This window comes from Bubalus bubalis, chromosome 11 (genome assembly GCF_019923935.1).
Source record: "Bubalus bubalis isolate 160015118507 breed Murrah chromosome 11, NDDB_SH_1, whole genome shotgun sequence".
NCBI classification, from domain to species: Eukaryota; Metazoa; Chordata; class Mammalia; order Artiodactyla; family Bovidae; genus Bubalus; species Bubalus bubalis.
This window is the reverse complement of record NC_059167.1, coordinates 11,538,093-11,544,597: the sequence shown is the minus strand read 5'-3', so window position 1 is coordinate 11,544,597 and position 6,505 is coordinate 11,538,093. Positions and strand designations below refer to the sequence as shown.

At 40.6% G+C, this 6,505-nt stretch overlaps 1 long non-coding RNA gene across 1 annotated transcript in view; it reads right to left on the bottom strand.

Annotated features, from left to right (window-relative positions):
• Positions 1 to 763: 763 nt before the first annotated feature.
• The window catches only part of LOC123327958, an 82,624-nt gene continuing 76,882 nt past the window's right edge, over positions 764 to 6,505 (bottom strand). Inside the window, exon 5 of the long non-coding RNA XR_006542602.2 lies at positions 764 to 3,185. This is a non-coding gene — a long non-coding RNA (uncharacterized LOC123327958). The remainder of the gene's footprint in view (positions 3,186 to 6,505) is intronic.

Below are 6,505 nucleotides of genomic sequence, written 5' to 3'. Positions count from 1 at the left end.
GTCTTTTCAGGTAAGACGCCTCTTCCAGAGCACTCTGTAAAATTACTTGGGCTGTAGGATTCTAAAACACTATAACCACACACCCACTTATTTATCAGCTCCCTGTCTGAGATTGCAGCCCTGACCAAATGCAACAAAACAGAGGGAAATTTTGATGAAAGAGAAGATAGATTTGACAATGGAAAAAGGAAAGATTCAGAGGAAGCACTCTGTACATTATAAGACTTACCCCTCTATGTTGTCATTCTTGGAATACATAACTCACCCCTGACCACAGTTTATTGCCATCCTTGAAACTGGGATCTTTTACTTCCTTACTGTTTTTTCACTGGCCCCTGACACAGGGCCTGATAACATGGAGGCGGTTTAATGTGGTGCTTTGATTTCAGTCTTGAGCTTGCGTTCAAATTCTGCCAATTACAAGCCGCATGACTTTGGGTAAGATATTGCACCTCTTTGAGTCTAATCTATAAATTGGATATAAAAATTTCTTCCTTTAAATATCCTTCTGAGGATTAAGTGAGATAGACTTTTAAGTGCTTTTTGTAGTGCAAGGAGCAGAGTTTGCATTTAATAAAAACTGTTATTATCCATCCAAAAATTGCTAAATGAATGAATGAGGCAACAAAATAGAATTAACAATGGAGCAGCAGTCATAGAGTGATGCTATCAGTCATATCCAGATACCTAAGCGGGGGCGTGAGGAGTATGTCAAGAAGGCATGAAGCAGTTTGACTCAATCTTTTTTTCTCAGCACATTTTCAAAAACTCGTCACTTTTAATGGGACACCTGAATAGAACAAAAAGTCTTCATACAGCACTAAAGTAGCAGTCATTTAGAATAACACTGTTTCACAATGTCAACACCACGCACTAGTCATCCCTCAGCCCCATATAGCTGTTTAAGTAAAATTATCCATGTGCTTTCTGAAATTGGTATAACGTAAAGTCACCACATGCTCCAGTAATTTTTTTCATGCTGACATGATGCTTTTTGGGCCTCTGACCTCATTCCAGTCATGTTATACCACATGCTACATCATACAGAAGTGGTCATTATTGAGAGCTTTCTATGTACTCAGTCTGTTTCTAAGAACTTTGCACAGCATGTGTTGCCTACATGAAAATTACCATTATCATCTTCATGTTATAAATAAGGAAACCAAGACATATGGAATCAAATAACAATGGAGGTCACAGAGGTAACAACATTGCAGTGGGTGTTTCAACCCAGATGGGTAGACTATAGACTTCTTCGTCATTATGTTCTATGCTCACAAGACACACTAGTTCCACCTGCCTATTACAGGCACCATCATGGCAGTTCTTGTCTATTACTTTGTAGCTAAGTAAGTTTTCACACTGGAGGAGACATAGCTGTATACCTGGGGTGGCTCTGTACACACAGTATGAGATCCATGGGCAGAGGCACAGTGTTCTACAGGCAAATTCTATTTAAGTCACAAATACACCAAGGGCCAACATGCCAAGCTGAAGAAGTGGGGCAAAAATTGACCACATTCCCAAACATATAATTCCCAAAGGAAATGTGGTCTGTCACAAGATCTCAACTATAATCCCATTTATCCTGGCATTGCTGTTGAGGGCTTCTTCAATCCACTTTCTAAATTTTCTGCCAATGGGGCAGACTTACAGGTAGCAACTGGACAGTTGTGAGGCGTAGTCAGAACTCCCTAAAGCTTCCTACCTAAACCTCTAGCAATTCCTCTCTCATCAAAGGAAATATACAATCTTCCTTTCAGGTCATGTTTGGGCCCAGGCCTGTGCACCTGCATACTGGTAGGTCTTTTCCATGCTGCCATACACAAAGTTACTGCCTTTGGGAATTTTGCTCACACATATTTTTATATTTGTGCATGAGCTGGTTAATCAGCTCCCTGTTTTTATTTGTTGCTCTTGGATTGATTGCATCTAGATGTTAAGATGTTGCAGTAGCATCCATTTTCCATTTTCTGGACAACAGCAGGATTCAGTAACTCCTGTCTCACAGAAAATTTTTAAACCATTGCAATTGTACGCTGTATTGCATCCAAATAAAATGTTAGTTCTGTCCTAGAATAGGCAGATTGGATTACATATTTATTAAAATTTGGAAAACAGGCCAAGACCTTTGGGGAACTCAACTTTGTTACTCCTAGGATATTTAGCATTGCAAACTGCCTCTCCTCAGCTGAAACAGTCATGACCAGTAGTGGAGAACTGGTAAACCCCTTTGACAGCTTCAGTTGACAAGTTTTTAAACAGTCGTTAGAACACTTTTAATGTCGCATATCATCTTTCATCTCTAGTGCCACCCCTACTGATTCATTCATCCTCTCTTTTGTCTCTGAACTCTGAAGAGTCTGTGATCCTTAAAAATGAAAGAGAGCCTCACTTGGCAAATGGAAAAACATGGGCTTCTCATTGGTTCTTCTCTACTCACAAAATCAGTATTCCAGAAAATCACCCAGCACAAGTAGGAAGCATGTCATGTCATGTCATGAGTGTCAATTCAAAAACCATCCTCACCCTCAGATCCCATTGCTGTTGTTTAGTCGCTGAGTCATGTCTGATTTTTTGTGACCCCTTGGACTGTAACTTGCCAGGCTCCTCTGACCATGGGATTTCATTAATGTATCTTAATACCTGGGAAAGTATTTCTAAGATAAATACTATAGAATTCTACATCTGTCATTGGGCTTCAGATGTCCTCATACTGCACCCAAGGAGTGGTGACTTAGGGATTTCTGAGGGATTTCTGCAGACCACTGCCTCTCTTGCAGCTACATACCCTCAACAGGAACCAGTTAGATAACTGGCACCAGAAAATAAAGACAGGAAAGGATAACATTAGCCTAAGTTATCCTCATCTCTAAACTGGACCATTGTAATGCTCTCACTGCCACCTTTCTTGCCCACTTCAATTCTTTCTCTTCATATAGACCAGGGTTATTTTTACAAATACCACGACAGATCATACTTCTGTGTTACTTAAAAATTATAATGGATTACCATTACATGAAGGAGAAAATGCAAATTCTTTAGTACAGCTTACAAGACACTTGAAGCAGACCCTGCCAACCACTGCAATCTCGTCTTCAGACGTTTCTCTTCTCCCTTCTCTCACATGTTTCAATAGCACAGTCATCCTTCCATATCTACATCCATCTGCATGTTCAACCAACCTTGATGGAAAATACAACAGTAGTCAGAAAAAAAGGAAAGTTCCAAAAAAACAAAATTTGAATTTACCCTACACTGGCAACTATTTGCATACCATTTACATTGTAATAGGAATCATGTGTTATGTAGAGATGATCTAAAGAATGCAAGAGGATGTGTGTAGATTACATACAAACACTTGAGCATCCATGGATTTTGGTATTCAAAGAGGGGTTCCTGGAAACAATCCTCCACAGATACTGAGCCACATCTGTATTCACCACCTTTAACCCCCTGAGCCATGCCAAGGCGTGTGTGCTGTTGTGTCTGACTCTTTACCACCCTATGGACTGTAGGCCTCCAGGCTCCTCTGTCCATGGGTCTCTCCAGGCAAGAATACTGGACTGGGTTGCCATTTCCTCCTCCAGGGGATTTTCCTGACCCAGGGATCAAACCACCATCTCCTGTGTCTCCTGCCTTGCCAGGCAGCTTCTTTACCACTGAGCCACCTGAGAAGTTTGTTTCCCAAATCAGACGATAAGCTCTTCCCACTTCCTGGAGCACATTCTTCCCCTTTCTTCCCCACCTGCCTCCGGACAACTGCCTTCCCTCTGACTCTTCCTATGAATGGCATCTTATTTTTCAGGTTTGAACTTTAATGTCTCCCACGAACCCAGGTCTTTATTTACTAACCTACACAGATCTCACCCACTTTTCACTATCACAACACCCTGTTTATTTTTTCATTCATTTAACCAATTTATTTTGTTTACAAGTATGTGCCAAGAACTCTTCTAAGAGCAGTGGATACAGCAGTGAACCAAATAGACAAAAAATGTGTGCCTTCTGGAAGCTAACATCTTAGTCAGAGAAGCAGATCATGTTGGTTTTGTTGCTGTTCTTCAGTTGCTCAGTCATGTCTGACTCTGTGACCCCATGGATTGCAGCATGCCAGGCTTCCCTGTCCTTCATTCTCCCAAAGTTTGCTCAAACTCATATCCACTGAATTGATGATGCCATCCAGCCTTCCCCCTTCTCCTACTGCCTTCAAAATTCATAAAATATTCTTCTGAATTTCAAGATATCTATAGTTTTAAGGGTGCTAGACCAAGATGGGCATATTTGCACTGACATAAGCAAAATGGATAATGTGCTACAAAAGAGTGTGTACATCCTCTTTAAAAATAAATATTATCAAACATAAAACACATGATTCTAGACTATGAGTTTCTTAAGGGCAGTGTCTAGAAGAACGCCTGAATACAGGTAGAAGTTCAATATAAATTTGTTAAATGACTAAATGAATAAGTTCAGTTCAGTCTCTCACTCATGACTGACTCTTTGTCACCCCATGGACTGCAGCACACCAGGCCTCCCTGTCTATCACCGACTCCCGAAGTTTGCTCACACTCATGTCCATTGAGTCAGTGATGCCATCCAACCATCTCATCCTCTGTCATCCCCTTCTCTTGCCTTCAATATTTCCCAGCATCAGGATCTTTTCCAGTGAGTCAGTTCTTCCCATCAGGTGGCCAACGTATTGGAGCTTCAGCATCAGTCCTTCCAATGAATATTCAGAGTTGATTTCTTTTAGGATGGACTCCTTGCAGTCCAAGGGACTCTCAAGAGTCTTCTCCAACACCACAGTTCAAAAGCATCAATTCTTCAGTGCTCAGCTTTCTTTATGATAAAACTCTCACATCCATACATAACTACTGGAAAATCCATAGTTTTGACCGTATGGATCTTTGTCAGCAAAGTGATGTCTCTGTTTTTTAATATGCTGTCTAGGTTTGTCATAACTTTCTTTCCAAGGAGCAAGCATCTTTTAATTTCATGACTGCAGTCACCATTTCAAGTGATGTTGGAGCCCAAGAAAATAAAATCTGTCACTATTTCCACGTTTTCCCCATTGATGGGACAGGATACCATGATCTTAGTTTTTTGAATGTTGAGTTTTAAGCCAACTTTCTCAGTCTCCTCTTTCACTCTCATCAAGAGGTTATTTAGTTCCTCTATGCCTTCTTCCATTAGAGTGGTATCATCTGCATATCAGAGGTTGTTGATATTTCTCCAGTAATCTTGATTCTAGCTTGTGAGTCATCCAACCCTGCATTTCACATGATGTATTCTGCATAGAAATTAAATCAGCAGGGTGATAACATACACCTTGACGTGCTCCTTTCCCAATTTTGAACAAGTCCATTGTTCCATATCCAGTTTTAACTGTTTCTTCTTGACCTGCATACAGGTTTCTCAGGACACTGGTAAGGTGTCTTGGTATTCCCATCTCTTTAAGAATCTTCCACAGGTTCTTGAGATCCCCACAGTTAAAGGCTTTCACATAGTCAATGAAGCACAAACAGATGTTTTCCTGGAATTCCCTTGCTTTTTCTATAATGCAACAGATGTTGACAATTTGATCTCTGGTTCCTCTGCCTTTTCTAAATCCAGCTTTAACATCTAGAAGTTCTCAGTTCACATACTGCTAAAGGCTAGCCAGAAAGATTTGGGGCGTTACCTTGCTAGCATGTGAAATGAGTGTGATTGTGCAGTAATTTGAACAGTCTTTGGCATCGCCTTTCTTTGGGATTGAAATGAAAACTTCTTTTCCAGTCCTGTGGCCACTGTTGAGTTTTCCAAATTTGCTGACATATTAAGTGCAGCACTTTAACAGTATCATCTTTTTTTAATTATTATTTTATTTTATTTTTAAACTTTACAATATTGTATTGGTTTTGCCAAATATTGAAATGAATCTGCCACAGGTATACATGTGTTCCCCATCCTGAACCCTCCTCCCTCCTCCCTCCCCATACCATCCCTCTGGGTCGTCCCAGTGCACCAGCCCCAAGCATCCAGTATCGTGCATCGAACCTGGATTGGCGACCTGTTTCATATATGATATTATACATGTTTCAATGTCATTCTCCCAAATCTTCCCACCCTCTTCCTCTCCCACAGAGTCCATAAGACTGTTCTATACATCAGTGTCTCTTTTGCTGTCTCATATACAGGGTTATTATTCCCATCTTTCTAAATTCCATATATATGCGTTAGTATACTGTATTGGTGCTTTTCTTTCTGGCTTACTTCACTCTGTATAATAGGCTCCAGTTTCATCCATCTCATTAGAACAGATTCAAATGTATTCTTTTTAATGGCTGAGTAATACTCCATTGTGTATATGTACCACAGCTTGCTTATCCATTCATCTGCTGATGGACATCTAGGTTGCTTCCATGTCCTGGCTATTATAAACAGTGCTGCGATGAACATTGGGGTACACGTGTCTCTTTCCCTTCTGGTTTCCTCAGTGTGTATGCCCAGCAGTGGGATTGCT